This window comes from Zophobas morio, unplaced genomic scaffold, assembly GCF_036711695.1.
Source record: "Zophobas morio isolate AGI-343-1 ecotype UQ-CSIRO unplaced genomic scaffold, CSIRO_AGI_Zmor_V1 ptg000031l, whole genome shotgun sequence".
NCBI classification, from domain to species: domain Eukaryota; kingdom Metazoa; phylum Arthropoda; class Insecta; order Coleoptera; family Tenebrionidae; genus Zophobas; species Zophobas morio.
The window spans coordinates 12,588,510-12,606,090 of record NW_026972136.1 but is presented as its reverse complement, the minus strand read 5'-3'; the positions used below and the strand labels follow the sequence as shown (position 1 = coordinate 12,606,090).

General features: G+C 24.3%; 1 protein-coding gene across 1 annotated transcript in view; it reads right to left on the bottom strand.

The window, feature by feature from the left end:
* Window positions 1–17,581, bottom strand: part of LOC135139213 (dynactin subunit 2) — a 46,982-nt gene that overhangs the window by 1,285 nt on the left and 28,116 nt on the right. The window lies entirely within an intron of this gene.

Here is a 17,581-nt window from a genome sequence, read left to right as displayed (position 1 = left end):
TTTGTGTCATAATTATCAAAACTTACATCTAAAGATGTTGTATCTTGGATATATGATACGTTACTCAAGTGCTGATAAAAGAGGAGACTAAATCATGCCTCATTTAGACGTTTTGTTTACACCGTTGCCATGGAAACCGTGCGTCTAGTCGCTGTATTCAGCTGATCGAACAGTGACCACTACCAGTAACTCAGTTGCGGGATTACATTTTCATTCAGTGCGAGTGAAACTGTTCGATTTTAAATAAAAATAATGAATTGAGTTGAATATTTAATAAAAAATCGTCCCGTCTTACGACGATAAAATTTTAGTGGAAAATTTAGGGAGAGACTTTCATAGATATTTTAATCCACATAACAAGCATGCTAAATTTTTGTGGATGTACGGTTGTGAAAAAAATAATAAGTTGTTTTGTTTTGTGTGTCTCCTCAGTGATGATATAAAACCAAAAGTATGTGGACAAGTACGTTTTTATTTTTTCTTGAATGTATTTTTCTATTTATTTCTGTTACACAATTTCTATTAATTGGTAATGACAGCCTGTTTTATATCTTCATATTTAACTCATCACTCAAATTGTGTCCCCCCACTGACTATCACACAATAAAATATGTTCAATTTAGAAAGTACTTTTCTTAAGATAAAAGCGAATTGATGGAGTTTAAACAAGTAAGCGCCACATCCGTACAGACCATTATTCTTTAACAAAAATTAATATCTAAATTTAACATGGGTTGATTTTAAATGGGAAGTGGTGTTTTTTATCAACCTGACTCAGTGAAAAATCGAATAAACTGACGAATATTGACAATTCGAAAATAAAACAAGACGAAACCTCGGAATGAAATATATAAAAATTATCTTCTATTTGTCTTCTATCATTTTCAATTTTGGAACTTTTAAATACTTCGGCTTTTAAATTTTTCGACTTTTCGTGTTTTTGATTTTTTACTTAATCAATTTTTCAAAATACTGCGACTTTTTAAATCTTACATTTTTTAATTTTTCAGTTTTTTGATTTTTTGTTTTGTTGATGTTTTGATTGCTCGATGTTTTAAATTTTTAAATTTTTGATTTTTCACTTTTTTGTTGTTTCGATTTGTCAATCTTTCGATTTTTTGCCCTCTCGTTTTTAGATTTTTCAATTTTTCGGAATTTGTTTTTTCAGTTTTTCGATGGTCCGATTTTTCACTTTTTGGTTTATCGGTTCTTTGAAGTTAAAATTTTTTTAGCCACTTTCATTTCTCAATTTTTCGATTTATCGACTTCTTGATTTTTTGATATTTCGATTTCGCGATTTTTCAATTTTTCAACATTTTAGTTTTGGGATTTACATATTATGTATTTCAATTTTTGGATTTTTCAATTTTTCAATTTTTGACGTTTCTAAATTTTTGGATTTTTCGATTTCTCAATTTCTAGATTAAGAGATTTTTTCATTTTCGACTTCTCGATTTCTCCATTTTTCGATTTTCAAATTTTCAATGTTCATTTTTCGATTTTTAAATTTTTAGATTTTTAGACTTCCTGTTTTTTTGATTTTTTACTTATTCTATTTTTAAAAATGTTGCTATTTTTCAAATCTTACATTTTTCGATTTTTCAATTTTTGATTTTTCCATTCGTTGATGTTTTGATTTCACGATTTTGTAAATTTTCATTTTTCGAATTTTTAAATTTTAGATTTTTCACTTTTTTGTTGTTTCGTTTCGATTTCTCAATCCTTCGATTTTTTGATTTCTCGTTTTTAGATTTTTCGATTTTTCAATTTTTCGGAATTAGGCTTTTCAGTTTTTCGATGTTTCGAATTTTCACTTTTTGGTTTATCGGTTTTTGAAAGTTAAAATTTTTTAATTTTTAACCACTTCCATTTCTCAATTTCTCGGTTTTTCGACTTCTCGATTTCTAAGTTTTTCGATAATTCATCTTTCGATTTTTCGATTTTACAATTTTTCAACGTTTCAGTTTTGGAATTTATGTATGCATTTAAATTTTTCGATTCTAAATTTTTGGATCTTTCGATTTCTCAATTTCTAGATTAATGGATTTTTAATTTTTCCACTTTTCCATTTTTTGTCTTTCCGATTTCTCGAGTTCTCAATTTTTCGATTTTCAAATTTTCAGTGTTAAAGTTTTAGGATTTTTCAAGATTTATTTCGATTTTTAAATTTTTAGAAGTATCGACTTTTTGTTTTTTTGATTTTTTACTTATTCGATTTTTCAAAATTTTGCGAATTTTTAAGTCTTACATTTCTCGATTTATCAATTTTTTAATTTTTCGATTCTTTGACGTTTTGATTTCTCGATTTTGTAAATTTTAAATTTTTCGAATTTTTAAATTTCAGATTTTTCGATTTTTCAAGAGTTCGGATTAATTTTTCGGTTTTTCGATATTTTCACTTATCGGGTTTATAAGTTTAAATCTTTTAATTTCGAGTTTTCCCATTTATCGATTTTTGATGTTTTGATTTCCCATTTTTTCAATTGTTCGATTTGGATTTCTCGATTTCTGAGTTTTCCGATTTATTCGTCTTTACGATTATTCGAGTTTCCAATTTTTAGACGTTTCTAAATTGTTGGATTTTTCGATTTTTCAATTTCTAGATTAAGAGATTTTTTCATTTTCGACTTTTCGATTTTTAAATTTTTAGATTTTTCGACTTCCTGTTTTTTTGGTTTTTTATTTATTCAATTTTTCAAAATTTTGCTATTTTTTAAACCTTACATTTTTCGATTTTTCAATTTTTTGATTTTTCCATTCCTTGATGTTTTGATTTCACGATTTTGTAAATTTTCAATTTTTCGAATTTTTAAATTTTAGATTTTTCATTTTTTTGTTGCGATTTCTCAATCTTTCGACTTTTTGATTTCTCGTTTTTAGATTTTTCGATTTATTATCAAATTTCGATTTAACGGTTTTCTTTCGATTTTTCGCCATCTCGTTTTCACATTTTCAGGTTTTTTAATTATTCGGAATTAGGTTTTTTAACTTTTCGATTTTTCGAATTTTCACTTTTTGGTTTATCGGTTTTTGTAAGTTAAAATTTTTCAATTTTGAATTGTCCCATTTTTCAATTTTTTCGGCTTCTCAATTTCTAGGTTAATGGATTTTTTAATTTTTCCACTTTTAAATTTTTTGTCTTTCCGATTTCTCAATTTTTCGATTTTCAAATTTTCAGTGTTAAAGTTTTGGGATGTTTCAAGATTTATTTCGATTTTTAAATTTTTAGAATTCTGGACTTTTTGTTTTTTTGATTTTTTACTTATTCGACTTTTCAAAACTTTGCGAATTTTTAAGTCTTCCTCGACTTATCAATTTTTTAATTTTCCGATTCTTTGACGTTTTGATTTCTCGATTTTGTAAATTTTCAATTTTTCGAATTTTTAAATTTCAGATTTTCCATTTTGTTTTTGTTTCGATTTCTGGAACTTTCGATTTTTGCCTTCTCGTTTTTAGATGTTTCGATTTTTCAATTTTTTCATATTTTCATTTATCGGGTTTTTAAGTTTAAATTTTTCAATTTTGAGTTTTCCTATTTATCGATCTTTTGATGTTTCGATTTCGCGTTTTTTCAATTTTTCGATTTTGATTTCTCGATTTCTCAGTTTTTCGATTTATTCGTCTTTACGATTATTCGAGTTTCCAATTTTTGGCGTTCCTAATTTTTTTTCTCAATTTCTCAATTACACGATTTTTTAATTTTCCCATTTTTCGATTTCTTAATTTTTCAATTTCTCTGTTTAAGTTTTGGGATTTGTCGATTTTTGGATTTTTCAAGATTTCGATTTTTAAATTTTTAGATTTTTCGACTTTCTGTTTTTTTGATTTTTCAAAATTTTGCAAGTTTTTAAATCTTACATTTTTCAACGTTTTCATCTATTCGATATTTTAATTTTTGGATTTTTTAGATTTTTAAAATTCTTGACTTTTCAATTTTTCGGTTTTCAAATTTTCAGGGTTAAAGTTTTGGGATTTTTCAAGATTTATTTCGATTTTTAAATTTTTAGAATCATCGACATTTTGTTTTTTTGATTTTTTACTTATTCGATTTTTCAAAATTTTGCGAATTTTAAAGTCTTACATTTCTCGACTTATCAATTTTTTAATTTTTCGATTCTTTGACGTTTTAATTTCTCGATTTTGTAAATTTTCAATTTTTCGAATTTTTAAATTTCAGATTCTTCATTTTTTTGTTTCGATTTCTGAAACTGAGACCTTCTCTTTTTTAGATTTTTCGATTTTTCAATTTTTCGGTTTTTCGATATTTTCATTTGTCGGGTTTTCAAGTTTAAATTTTTCAATTTTGAGTTTTCCCATTTATCGATCTTTTGATGTTTTGATTTCGCATTTTTTAAATTTTTCGATTTTGATTTCTCGATTTCTCAGTTTTTCGATTTATTCGTCTTTAAGATTATTCGAGTTTCCAATTTTTCGACGTTTTAGTTCTAGGATTTATGTATTTAAATTTTCGATTTTTCAATTTTTGACATTTCTAAACTTTTTTTCTCAAGTTCTCAATTAAACGATTTTTTAATTTTCCCATTTTTCGAATTCTTAATTTTTCAATTTCTCTGTTTAAGTTTTGGGATTTGTCGATTTTTGGATTTTTCGACTTTGTTTTATTGATTTTTCAAAATTTTGCAAGTTTTTAAATCTTACATTTTTCAACGTTTTCATCTATTCGATATTTTAATTTTTGAATTTTTTAGATTTTTAAAATTCTTAACTTTTCAATTTTTCGGTTTTCAAATTTTCAGGGTTAAAGTTTTGGGATTTTTCAAGATTTATTTCGATTTTTCAAAATTTTGCGAAATTTTAAGTCTTACATTTCTCGATTTATCAATTTTTTAATTTTTCGATTTTTTGACGTTTTGATTTCTCGATTTTGTAAATTTTCAATTTTTCGAATTTTTAAATTTCAGGTTTTTATTTTTTTTTTGTTTCGATTTCTGGGACTTTCGATTTTGGCCTTCTCATTTTTAGATTTTTCGATTTTTCAATTTTTCGGATTAATTTTTCGGTTTTTCGATATTTTCATTTATCGGGTTTTTAAGTTTACATTTTTCAATTTTGAGTTTTCCCATTTATAGATCTTTTGATGTTTTGATTTCGCATTTTTTCAATTTTTCGATTTTGATTTCTCGATTTCTGAGTTTTTCGATTTATTCGTCTTTACGATTATTCGAGTTTCCAATTTTTCGACGTTTCTAAATTTTTGGATTTTTCGATTTCTCAATTTCTAGATTAAGAGATTTTTTCATTTTCGACTTTTCGATTTCTCGATTTCTCCATTTTTCGATTTTCAAATTTTCAACGTTTAAGTTTTTAGATTTTTCGACTTCCTGTTTTTTTGATTTTTTATTTATTCAATTTTTCAAAATTTTGCTATTTTTTAAACGTTACATGTTTCGATTTTTCAATTTTTTTTTTTTCGATTCGTTGATGTTTTGATTTCACGATTTTGTAAATTATCAATTTTTCGAATTTTTAAATTTTAGATTTTTCAATTTTTTGTTGTTTCGATTTCTCAATCTTTCGATTTTTTGATTTCTCGTTTTTAGATTTTTCGATTTATTATCAATTTTCGATTTAACGGATTTATTTCGTTTTTTCGCCTTCTCGTTTTTACATTTTCAGGTTTTTTAATTATTCGGAATTAGGTTTTTTTACTTTTCGATTTTTCGAATTTTCACTTTTTGATTTATCGGTTTTTGTAAGTTAAAATTTTTCAATTTTGAATTGTCCCATTTTTCAATTTTTTCGTTTTCTCAATTTCTAGGTTAATGGATTTTTTAATTTTTCCACTTTTAAATTTTTTGTCTTTCCGATTTCTCAATTTCTCGATTTTCAAATTTTCAGTGTTAAAGTTTTGGGATTTTCCAAGATTTATTTCGATTTTTAAATTTTTAGAATTCTCGACTTTTTTTTTGATTTTTTACTTATTCGATTTTTCAAAACTTTGCGAATTTTGAAGACTTTCTCGACTTATCAATTTTTTAATTTTCCGATTCTTTGACGTTTTGATTTCTGGATTTTGTAAATTTTCAATTTTTCGAATTTTTAAATTTCAGATTTTTCATTTTGTTTTTGTTTCGATTTCTGGGACTTTCGATTTTTGCCTTCTCGTTTTTAGATGTTTCGATTTTTCAATTTTTCCATATTTTCATTTATCGGGTTTTTAAGTTTAAATTTTTCAATTTTGAGTTTTCCTATTTATCGATCTTTTGATGTTTCGATTTCGCGTTTTTTCAATTTTTCGATTTTGATTTCTCGATTTCTCAGTTTTTCGATTTATTCGTCTTTACGATTATTCGAGTTTCCAATTTTTGGCTTTCTAATTTTTTTTCTCAATTTCTCAATTAAACGATTTTTTAATTTTCCCATTTTTCGATTTCTTAATTTTTCAATTTCTCTGTTTAAGTTTTGGGATTTGTCGATTTTTGGATTTTTCAAGATTTCGATTTTTAAATTTTTAGATTTTTCGACTTTCTGTTTTTTTGGTTTTTCAAAATTTTGCAAGTTTTTAAATCTTACATTTTTCAACGTTTTCATCTATTCGATATTTTAATTCTTGGATTTTTTAGATTTTTAAAATTCTTGACTTTTCAATTTTTCGGTTTTCAAATTTTCAGTGTTAAAGTTTTGGGAGTTTTCAAGATTTATTTCGATTTTTAAATTTTTAGAATTATCGACTTTTTGTTTTTTTGATTTTTTACTTATTCGATTTTTCAAAATTTTGCGAAATTTTAAGTCCTACATTTCTCGACTTATCAATTTTTTAATTTTTCGATTCTTTGACGTTTTGATTTCGCGATTTTGTAAATTTTCAATTTTTCGAATTTTTAAATTTCAGATTTTTCATTTTTTTGTTTCGATTTCCGAGACTGAGACCTTCTCTTTTTTAGATTTTTCGATTTTTCAATTTTTCGGTTTTTCGATATTTTCATTTGTCGGGTTTTCAAGTTTAAATTTTTCAATTTTGAGTTTTCCCATTTATCGATCTTTTGATGTTTTGATTTCGCATTTTTTAAATTTTTCGATTTTGATTTCTCGATTTCTCAGTTTTTCGATTTATTCGTCTTTACGATTATTCGAGTTTCCAATTTTTCGACGTTTTAGTTCTAGGATTTATGTATTTAAATTTTCGATTTTTCAATTTTTGGGATTTCTAAACTTTTTTTCTCAAGTTCTCAATTAAACGATTTTTTAATTTTCCCATTTTTCGATTTCTTAATTTTTCAATTTCTCTGTTTAAGTTTTGGGATTTGTCGATTTTTGGATTTTTCGACTTTGTTTTTCTGATTTTTCAAAATTTTGCAAGTTTTTAAATCTTACATTTTTCAACGTTTTCATCTATTCGATATTTTAATTTTTGGATTTTTTAGATTTTTAAAATTCTTGACTTTTCAATTTTTCGGTTTTCAAATTTTCAGGGTTAAAGTTTTGGGATTTTTCAAGATTTATTTCGATTTTTAAATTTTTAGAATTATCGACTTTTTGTTTTTTTGATTTTTTACTTATTCGATTTTTCAAAATTTTGCGAAATTTTAAGTCCTACATTTCTCGACTTATCAATGTTTTAATTTTTCGATTCTTTGACGTTTTGATTTCTCGATTTTGTAAATTTTCAATTTTTCGAATTTTTAAATTTCAGGTTTTTATTTTTTTTTTGTTTCGATTTCTGGGACTTTCGATTTTGGCCTTCTCATTTTTAGATTTTTCGATTTTTCAATTTTTCGGATTAATTTTTCGGTTTTTCGATATTTTCATTTATCGGGTTTTTAAGTTTACATTTTTCAATTTTGAGTTTTCCCATTTATAGATCTTTTGATGTTTTGATTTCGCATTTTTTCAATTTTTCGATTTTGATTTCTCGATTTCTGAGTTTTTCGATTTATTCGTCTTTACGATTATTCGAGTTTCCAATTTTTCGACGTTTCTAAATTTTTGGATTTTTCGATTTCTCAATTTCTAGATTAAGAGATTTTTTCATTTTCGACTTTTCGATTTCTCGATTTCTCCATTTTTCGATTTTCAAATTTTCAACGTTTAAGTTTTTAGATTTTTCGACTTCCTGTTTTTTTGATTTTTTATTTATTCAATTTTTCAAAATTTTGCTATTTTTTAAACCTTACATGTTTCGATTTTTCAATTTTTTTATTTTTCGATTCGTTGATGTTTTGATTTCACGATTTTGTAAATTATCAATTTTTCAAATTTTTAAATTTTAGATTTTTCACTTTTTTGTTGTTTCGATTTCTCAATCTTTCGATTTTTTGATTTCTCGTTTTTAGATTTTTCGATTTATTATCAATTTTCGATTTAACGGATTTATTTCGTTTTTTCGCCTTCTCGTTTTTACATTTTCAGGTTTTTCAATTATTCGGAATTAGGTTTTTTTACTTTTCGATTTTTCGAATTTTCACTTTTTGATTTATCGGTTTTTGTAAGTTAAAATTTTTCAATTTTGAATTGTCCCATTTTTCAATTTTTTCGTTTTCTCAATTTCTAGGTTAATGGATTTTTTAATTTTTCCACTTTTAAATTTTTTGTCTTTCCGATTTCTCAATTTTTCGATTTTCTCAATTTTCAGTGTTAAAGTTTTGGGATTTTTCAAGATTTATTTCGATTTTTAAATTTTTAGAATTCTCGACTTTTTGTTTTTTGATTTTCTACTTATTCGATTTTTCAAAACTTTGCGAATTTTGAAGACTTTCTCGACTTCTCAATTTTTTAATTTTCCGATTCTTTGACGTTTTGATTTCTCGATTTTGTAAATTTTCAATTTTTCGAATTTTTAAATTTCAGATTTTTCATTTTGTTTTTGTTTCGATTTCTGGAACTTTCGATTTTTGCCTTCTCGTTTTTAGATGTTTCGATTTTTCAATTTTTCCATATTTTCATTTATCGGGTTTTTAAGTTTAAATTTTTCAATTTTGAGTTTTCCTATTTATCGATCTATTGATGTTTCGATTTCGCGTTTTTTCAATTTTTCGATTTTGATTTCTCGATTTCTCAGTTTTTCGATTTATTCGTCTTTACGATTATTCGAGTTTCCAATTTTTGGCGTTTCTAATTTTTTTTCTCAATTTCTCAATTAAACGATTTTTTAACTTTCCGATTTTTCGATTTCTTAATTTTTCAATTTCTCTGTTTAAGTTTTGGGATTTGTCTATTTTTGGATTTTTCAAGATTTCGATTTTTAAATTTTTAGATTTTTCGACTTTCTGTGTTTTTGATTTTTCAAAATTTTGCAAGTTTTTAAATCTTAGATACATTTTTCAACGTTTTCATCTATTCGATATTTTAATTTTTGAATTTTTTAGATTTTTAAAATTCTTGACTTTTCAATTTTTCGGTTTTCAAATTTTCAGGGTTAAAGTTTTGGGATTTTTCAAGATTTATTTCGATTTTTAAATTTTTAGAATTATCGACTTTTTGTTTTTTTGATTTTTTACTTATTCGATTTTTCAAAATTTTGCGAAATTTTAAGTCCTACATTTCTCGATTTATCAATTTTTTAATTTTTCGATTCTTTGACGTTTTGATTTCTCGATTTTGTAAATTTTCAATTTTTCGAATTTTTAAATTTCAGATTTTTCGTTTTTTTTGTTTCGATTTCTGAGACTGAGACCTTCTCCTTTTTAGATTTTTCGATTTTTCAATTTTTCGGTTTTTCGATATTTTCATTTATCGGGTTTTTAAGTTTAAATTTTTCAATTTTGAGTTTTCCCATTTATCGATCTTTTGATGTTTCGATTTCGCATTTTTTCAATTTTTCGATTTTGATTTCTCGATTTCTCAGTCTTGATTTATTCGTCTTTACGATTATTCGCGTTTCCAATTTTTCGACGTTTTAGTTCTAGGATTTATGTATTTAAATTTTCGATTTTTCAGTTTTTGGCATTTCTAAACATTCTCAATTTTTCAATTAAACGATTTTTTAATTTTCCGATGTTTCGATATTCCAAATTATCGATTTCTCTGCTTAAGTTTTGGGATTTTTCAATATTGGAATTTTTCAAGATTTCGATTTTTAAATTTTTAGATTTTTCGACTTTGTTTTTTTGAATTTTTACTTACTCGATTTTTCAAAATTTTGCGACTTTTTAAAACCTACATTTTTCAATGTTTTCAAATATTCGATACTTTAATTTTTTGAATTTTTAAATTTTTGATTTTTCACTTTTATGTTGTTTTGATTTCTCAATCTTTCGGAATTAATTTTTCAGTTTTTAGTTGTTCCGATTTTTCACTTTTTGGTTTATGGGTTTTCAGTTTTGGGATTTATTATGTATTTAAATTTTTCGATTTTTCAATTTTTGACGTTTCTAAATTTTTCGATTTTTCGATTTCTCAATTTCTAGATTAAGAGATTTTTTTCATTTTCGACTTTTCGATTTTTCGTCTTTGCGATTTCTCGATGTCTCAATTTTTCGATTTCTCAAATTTTCAATGTTTAAGTTTTGGGATTTTTCAATATGTATTTCGATTTTAAAATTTGTAGGTTTTTCGACTTCCTGTTTTTTTGTTTTTTTACTTATTCGATTTTTCCATTCGTTGATGTTTTGATTTCACGATTTAGTAAATTTTCAATTTTTCGAATTTTTAAATTTTAGATTTTTCACTTTTTTGTTTTTTCGATTTCTCAATCTTTCGATTTTTTGATTTCTCGTTTTTAGATTTTTCGATTTTTCAATTTTTCGGAATTAGTTTTTTCAGTTTTTCGATGTTTCGAATTTTCACTTTTTGTTTTATCGGTTTTTGAAAGCTAAACTTTTTCAATTTTGAATTGTCCAATTATATTTCACATAATGTCAACTTTAATTCGGATTAATGAATTCGATTTCAGAAAACATCAATTATATATCAGATCAAACTTCACAAGACAACAGTTCTAATTCGGACTAGCCAATAAGTATTACATTTTTCAACATTTTCATCTATTCGATATTTTAATTTTTGGATTTTTGGATTTTTTAGATTTTTAAAATTCTTGAATTTTCAATTTTTTGGTTTAGACAATATTTTGATTTCTCCTTCAAAAACGAAACATCACATTTTTAATAAAAAGATTCTGTAAAATTTTTTCCAAACAAAGAACTCATTTTCTCGTTTTTTGATTTTTCGCCACTTCCATTTCTCAGTTTTTTGATTTTTCGATTTCTCGACTTCTCGATTTCGCAATTCTTCAATTTTTCGATTTTCGAATTTTTCAACGTTTCAGTTTTGGGATTTATGCATTTGAATTTTTCGATTTTTCAATTTTTCGCATTTCTAAATTTTTGGATTTTTTAATTTTCAATTTCTCGTTTAATGGATTTTTTAATTTTTCGACTTTTGGATTTTTCGTTTTTCCGATTTCTTGATTTCTCAATTTTTCGATTTTCAAATTTTCAATGTTTAAGTTTTGGGATTTTTCAGTACATATTTAAAAACTCGCAAAATTTTGAAAAGTCGAGTAAGTAAAAAACCAAAAAAACAGACAGTCGAAAAACCTAAAAATTTAAAAATCCAAATCTTGAAAAATTCCAAAATTGATAAATCCCAAAACTTTAACTGAGAAATCGAAAAATCCAAAAATTTAGAAATTGAAAAATTTAAATACATAAATCCCAAAACTGAAACGTCGAAAAATTGGAAATTCGAATAATCAAAAAGACGAACAATCTAAAAATTGAAAAACTGGAAATCAAAACATGAAAAAATCGGTAAGTCGACGAGTCGAAAAATCGAATAATCGAAAAATTGAGATATCGAAATAGCCAAAGATAGAAAAATAGGAAAATTCAATATTTTGATGTTTCGAATTCGCGATTCTTCAATTTTTCGATTTTACAATTTTTCAACGTTTCAGTTTTGGGATTTATGTATTTAAATTTTTCGATTCTAAATTTTTGATTTTTCGATTTCTCAATTTCTAGATTAATGGATTTTTTAATTTTTCCACTTTTCCATTTTTTCTTTCCGATTTCTCGACCTCTCAATTTTTCGATTTTCAAATTTACAGTGTTAAAGTTTTGGGATTTTTCAAGATTTATATCAATTTTTTAATTTTTCGATTCTTTGACGTTTGGATTTCTCGATTTTGTAAATTTTCAATTTTTCAAATTTTTAAATTTCAGATTTTTCGATTTTTCAATTTTTCGGTTTTTCGATATTTTCATTTGTCGGGTTTTCAAGTTTAAATTTTTCAATTTTGTGTTTTCCCATTTATCGATCTTTTGATGTTTTCATTTCGCATTTTTAAAATTTTTCGATTTTGATTTCTCGATTTCTCAGTTTTTCGATTTATTCGTCTTTACGATTATTGGAGTTTCCAATTTTTCGACGTTTTAGTTCTAGGATTTATGTATTTAAATTTTCGATTTTTCAATTTTTGGCATTTCTAAACTTTTTTTCTCAATTTCTCAATTAAACGATTTTTTAATTTTCCCATTTTCGATTTCTTAATTTTTCAATTTCTCTGTTTAAGTTTTGGGATTTGTCGATTTTTGGATTTTTCAAGATTTCGATTTTTAAATTTTTAGATTTTTCGACTTTCTGTGTTTTTGATTTTTCAACATTTTGCAAGTTTTTAAATCTTACATTTTTCAACGTTTTCATCTATTCGATATTTTAATTTTTGGATTTTTTAGATTTTTAAAATTCTTGACTTTTCAATTTTTCGGTTTTCATATTTTCAGGGTTAAAGTTTTGGGACTTTCCAAGATTTATTTCGATTTTTAAATTTTTAGAATCATCGACTTTTTGTTTTTTTGATTTTTTACTTATTCGATTTTTCAAAATTTTGCGAATTTTTAAGTCTTACATTTCTCGACTTATCAATTTTTTAATTTTTCGATTCTTTGACGTTTTAATTTCTCGATTTTGTAAATTTTCAATTTTTCGAATTTTTAAATTTTAGATTTTTCATTTTGTTTTTGTTTCGATTTCTGGGACTTTCGATTTTGGTCTTCTCATTTTTAGATTTTTCGATTTTTCAATTTTTCGGATTAATTTTTCGGTTTTTCGATATTTTCATTTATCGGGTTTTTTAAGTTTAAATTTTTCAATTTTGAGTTTTCCCATTTATCGATCTTTTGATGTTTTGATTTCGCATTTTTTCAATTTTTCGATTTTGATTTCTCGATTTCTGAGTTTTTCGATTTATTCGTCTTTACGATTATTCGAGTTTCCAATTTTTCGTCGTTTCTAAATTTTTGGATTTTTCGATTTCTCAATTTCTAGATTAAGAGATTTTTTCATTTTCGACTTTTCGATTTCTCGATTTCTCCATTTTTCGATTTTCAAATTTTCAATGTTTAAGTTTTTAGATTTTTCGACTTCCTGTTTTTTTGATTTTTTATTTATTAAATTTTTCAAAATTTTGCAATTTTTTAAACCTTACATTTTTCGATTTTTCAATTTTTTGATTTTTCCATTCCTTGATGTTTTGATTTCACGATTTTGTAAATTTTCAATTTTTCGAATTTTTAAATTTTAATTTTTCATTTTGTTGTTTCGATTTCTCAATCTTTCGATTTTTTGATTTCTCGCTTTTAGATTTTTCGATTTATTATCAATTTTCAATTTAACGGATTTATTTCGTTTTTTCGCCTTCTCGTTTTTACATTTTCAGGTTTTTTAATTATTCGGAATTAGGTTTTTTTACTTTTCGATTTTTCGAATTTTCACTTTTTGGTTTATCGGTTTTTGTAAGTTAAAATTTTTCAATTTTGAATTGCCCCATTTTTCAATTTTTTCGATTTCTCAATTTTTAGGTTAATGGATTTTTTAATTTTTCCACTTTTAAATTTTTTGTCTTTCCGATTTCTCAATTTTTCGATTTTCAAATTTTCAGTGTTAAAGTTTTGGGATTTTCCAAGATTTATTTCGATTTTTAAATTTTTAGAATTCTCGACTTTTTGTTTTTTGATTTTCTACTTATTCGATTTTTCAAAACTTTGCGAATTTTGAAGACTTTCTCGACTTATCAATTTTTTAATTTTCCGATTCTTTGACGTTTTGATTTCTCGATTTTGTAAATTTTCAATTTTTCGAATTTTTAAATTTTAGATTTTTCAATTTTGTTTTTGTTTCGATTTCTGGAACTTTCGATTTTTGCCTTCTCGTTTTTAGATGTTTCGATTTTTCAATTTTTCCATATTTTCATTTATTGGGTTTTTAAGTTTAAATTTTTCAATTTTGAGTTTTCCTATTTATCGCTCTTTTGATGTTTCGATTTCGCGTTTTTTCAATTTTTCGATTTTGATTTCTCGATTTCTCAGTTTTTCGATTTATTCGTCTTTACGATTATTCGAGTTTCCAATTTTTGGCGTTTCTAATTTTTTTTCTCAATTTCTCAATTAAACGATTTTTTAATTTTTCCATTTTTCGATTTCTTAATTTTTCAATTTCTCTGTTTAAGTTTTGGGATTTGTCTATTTTTGGATTTTCCAAAATTTTGCAAGTTTTTAAATCTTACATTTTTCAACGTTTTCATCTATTCGATATTTTAATTTTTGGATTTTTTAGATTTTTAAAATTCTTGACTTTTCAATTTTTCGGTTTTCAAACTTTCAGGGTTAAAGTTTCGGGATTTTTCAAGATTTATTTCGATTTTTCAAAACTTTGCGAATTTTTAAGTCTTTCTCGACTTATCAATTTTTTAATTTTTCGATTCTTTGACGTTTTGATTTCGCGATTTTGTAAATTTTCAATTTTTCGAATTTTTAAATTTCAGATTCTTCATTTTTTTGTTTCGATTTCGGAAACTGAGACCTTCTCTTTTTTAGATTTTTCGATTTTTCAATTTTTCGGTTTTTCGATATTTTCATTTGTCGGGTTTTCAAGTTTAAATTTTTTAATTTTGAGTTTTCCCATTTATCGATCTTTTGATGTTTTGATTTCGCATTTTTAAAATTTTTCGATTTTGATTTCTGGATTTTTCAGTTTTTCGATTTATTCGTCTTTACGATTATTCAAGTTTCCAATTTTTCGACGTTTTAGTTCGAGGATTTATGTATTTAAATTTTCGATTTTTCAATTTTTGGCATTTCTAAACTTTTTTCTCAATTTCTCAATTAAACGATTTTTTAATTTTCCCATTTTCGATTTCTTAATTTTTCAATTTCTCTGTTTAAGTTTTGGGATTTGTCGATTTTTGGATTTTTCAAGATTTCGATTTTTAAATTTTTAGATTTTTCGACTTTCTGTGTTTTTGATTTTTCAACATTTTGCAAGTTTTTAAATCTTACATTTTTCAACGTTTTCATCTATTCGATATTTTAATTTTTGGATTTTTTAGATTTTTAAAATTCTTGACTTTTCAATTTTTCGGTTTTCATATTTTCAGGGTTAAAGTTTTGGGACTTTCCAAGATTTATTTCGATTTTTAAATTTTTAGAATCATCGACTTTTTGTTTTTTTGATTTTTTACTTATTCGATTTTTCAAAATTTTGCGAATTTTTAAGTCTTACATTTCTCGACTTATCAATTTTTTAATTTTTCGATTCTTTGACGTTTTGATTTCTCGATTTTGTAAATTTTCAATTTTTCGAATTTTTAAATTTTAGATTTTTCATTTTGTTTTTGTTTCGATTTCTGGGACACTCCGATTTTGGCCTTCTCATTTTTAGATTTTTCGATTTTTCAATTTTTCGGATTAATTTTTCGGTTTTTCGATATTTTCATTTATCGGGTTTTTAAGTTTGAATTTTTCAATTTTGAGTTTTCCCATTTATCGATCTTTTGATGTTTTGATTTCGCATTTTTTCAATTTTTCGATTTTGATTTCTCGATTTCTGAGTTTTTCGATTTATTCGTCTTTACGATTATTCGAGTTTCCAATTTTTCGACGTTTCTAAATTTTTGGGTTTTTCGATTTCTCAATTTCTAGATTAAGAGATTTTTTCATTTTCGACTTTTCGATTTCTCGATTTCTCCATTTTTCGATTTTCAAATTTTCAATGTTTAAGTTTTTAGATTTTTCGACTTCCTGTTTTTTTGATTTTTTATTTATTCAATTTTTTTATTTTTCGATTCGTTGATGTTTTGATTTCACGGTTTTGTAAATTATCAATTTTTCGAATTTTTAAATTTTAGATTTTTCACTTTTTTGTTGTTTCGATTTCTCAATCTTTCGATTTTTTGATTTCTCGTTTTTAGATTTTTCGATTTATTATCAATTTTCGATTTAACGGATTTATTTCGTTTTTCGCCTTCTCGTTTTTACATTTTCAGGTTTTTTAATTATTCGGAATTAGGTTTTTTTACTTTTCGATTTTTCGAATTTTCACTTTTTGGTTTATCGGTTTTTGTAAGTTAAAATTTTTCAATTTTGAATTGCCCCATTTTTCAATTTTTTCGATTTGTCAATTTCTAGGTTAATGGATTTTTAAATTTTTCCACTTTTAAATTTTTTGTCTTTCCGATTTCTCAATTTTTCGATTTTCAAATTTTCAGTGTTAATGTTTTGGGATTTCCCAAGATTTATTTCGATTTTTAAATTTTTAGAATTCTCGACTTTTTGTTTTTTGATTTTCTACTTATTCGATTTTTCAAAACTTTGCGAATTTTGAAGACTTTCTCGACTTATCAATTTTTTAATTTTCCGATTCTTTGACGTTTTGATTTCTGGATTTTGTAAATTTTCAATTTTTCGAATTTTTAAATTTCAGATTTTTCATTTTGTTTTTGTTTCGATTTCTGGGACTTTCGATTTTTGCCTTCTCGTTTTTAGATGTTTCGATTTTTCAATTTTTCCATATTTTCATTTATCGGGTTTTTAAGTTTAAATTTTTCAATTTTGAGTTTTCCTATTTATCGATCTTTTGATGTTTCGATTTCGCGTTTTTTCAATTTTTCTATTTTGATTTATCGATTTCTAAGTTTTTCGATTTATTCGTCTTTACGATTATTCGAGTTTCCAATTTTTGGCGTTTCTAATTTTTTTTCTCAATTTCTCAATTAAACGATTTTTTAACTTTCCGATTTTTCGATTTCTTAATTTTTCAATTTCTCTGTTTAAGTTTTGGGATTTGTCTATTTTTGTATTTTTCAAGATTTCGATTTTTAAATTTTTAGATTTTTCGACTTTCTGTTTTTTTGATTTTTCAAAATTTTGCAAGTTTTTAAATCTTAGATACATTTTTCAACGTTTTCATCTATTCGATATTTTAATTTTTGGATTTTTAAAATTTTTAAAATTCTTGACTTTTCAATTTTTCAGTTTTCAAATTTTCAGGGTTAAAGTTTTGGGACTTTTCAAGATTTATTTCGATTTTTAAATTTTTAGAATCATCGACATTTTGTTTTTTTGATTTTTTACTTATTCGATTTTTCAAAATTTTGCGAAATTTTAAGTCCTACATTTCTCGACTTATCAATTTTTTAATTTTTCGATTCTTTGACGTTTTGATTTCTCGATTTTGTAAATTTTCAATTTTTCGAATTTATAAATTTCAGATTTTTCATTTTTTTGTTTCGATTTCTGAAACTGAGACCTTCTCTTTTTTAGATTTTTCGATTTTTCAATTTTTCGGTTTTTCGATATTTTCATTTGTCGGGTTTTCAAGTTTAAATTTTTCAATTTTGAGT